The 1,209-nt window shown below is 42.3% G+C and overlaps 1 pseudogene; it reads right to left on the bottom strand.

Moving 5' to 3' along the window:
* Positions 1–397: 397 nt before the first annotated feature.
* On the bottom strand, positions 398–1,209 carry LOC114035793 (annotated as a pseudogene).

Below are 1,209 nucleotides of genomic sequence, written 5' to 3'. Positions count from 1 at the left end.
TATGAAGTCATGCAGAATGAAACAAGCAGAACTAGGAAAACAATTTATATGACAACATTAGAGAAAATTTTTTTTGAAAGGCTTCAAAACTCTGATCAATGCAGTGATAAACCACAGGGCTAGAAGGACTGAAGATAAAGTGTGCCATCTACCTCCTGCCAAAGAGGTGATGGGCTTAAAATGTAAAATGAGACATACATTTTTGGACATGGTTAGTGTTGAAATTGTTTTGCTGAACTATGCATATTTGTTATGAAGGCCTTTTCTTTTTCTAAAAATTGTTCAGTGAGTGGGGGAGGGGGAGAGAGATGATAAATGCTTGCAAAAATAAATATGGAATAATTTTTTTCATTTTGTTTACATTTTTACTTTTACATAGGGAAAAATCTGTATACATCTAACCCAATTTGGTTGCAATTTCCTTAGCTTTTATCTTTTCCAGCTTGGCAATACAAGTCACTGATTTTGGACCCAGAACATTGCCACCCCAGTGACGACGGATCTCATCATATCTGTCCTTGTAATTGGTTTTGATGGCTTCTACCAGCTTAACCAGGGCTCCCTTACCTTTAGGATTAACCTGTGTGAAGGCAATGCTTGTGCACGTCTTTCTGTGAACTAAGTGACCCAGTCTGGCTTTACCTTTGATAATACAGTAAGGAACCCCCATTTTTCGGCACAAGGCAGGTAGGAAGACCAGTAGCTCAATGGGGTCCACGTCATGTGCAATCACTACCAACTATGCTTTTTTGTTTTCTACCACGGTAGTAACAGTGTTAATACCTTCTCTGAGGTCAGGTGGTCTCTTAGTGGGGACATCTCCTTTGCCTGCAGATTTTGTTCAGCCTGAGCCAGTGGCCTTTGCTTCTTATCTTGCTTTGCCTCAGGTCTGTACTTGTGAACCAGTTTAAGCAGTTGAGTAGCTGTCTGATGATCCAAAGTCTGGGTGAACTGGTTAATTGTTGGTGGCACTTTCAAACCCTTATAAAGGATAGACCTTTGACGCTGCAGTCTTATGTACCGAGGCCATTTGACAAATCGATTAAGGTCCCTTTTGGGCTGGATGTCCTGACCAATGCCAAAGTTCTTGGGCTGCTTCTCAAACAAAGGATTGACCACTTTCTTGGCCTCCTGCTTCTTTACCATGGGCGGGGGTAGGGGAGCCACCTTCTTCCCCTTGGCCTTCTTCCCCTTTGGCATCTTGGCTGG

Source organism: Vombatus ursinus, unplaced genomic scaffold, assembly GCF_900497805.2.
Source record: "Vombatus ursinus unplaced genomic scaffold, bare-nosed wombat genome assembly UNPS02009205.1, whole genome shotgun sequence".
NCBI lineage: Eukaryota > Metazoa > Chordata > Mammalia > Diprotodontia > Vombatidae > Vombatus > Vombatus ursinus.
This window is presented reverse-complemented; position numbering and strand designations above follow the sequence as displayed.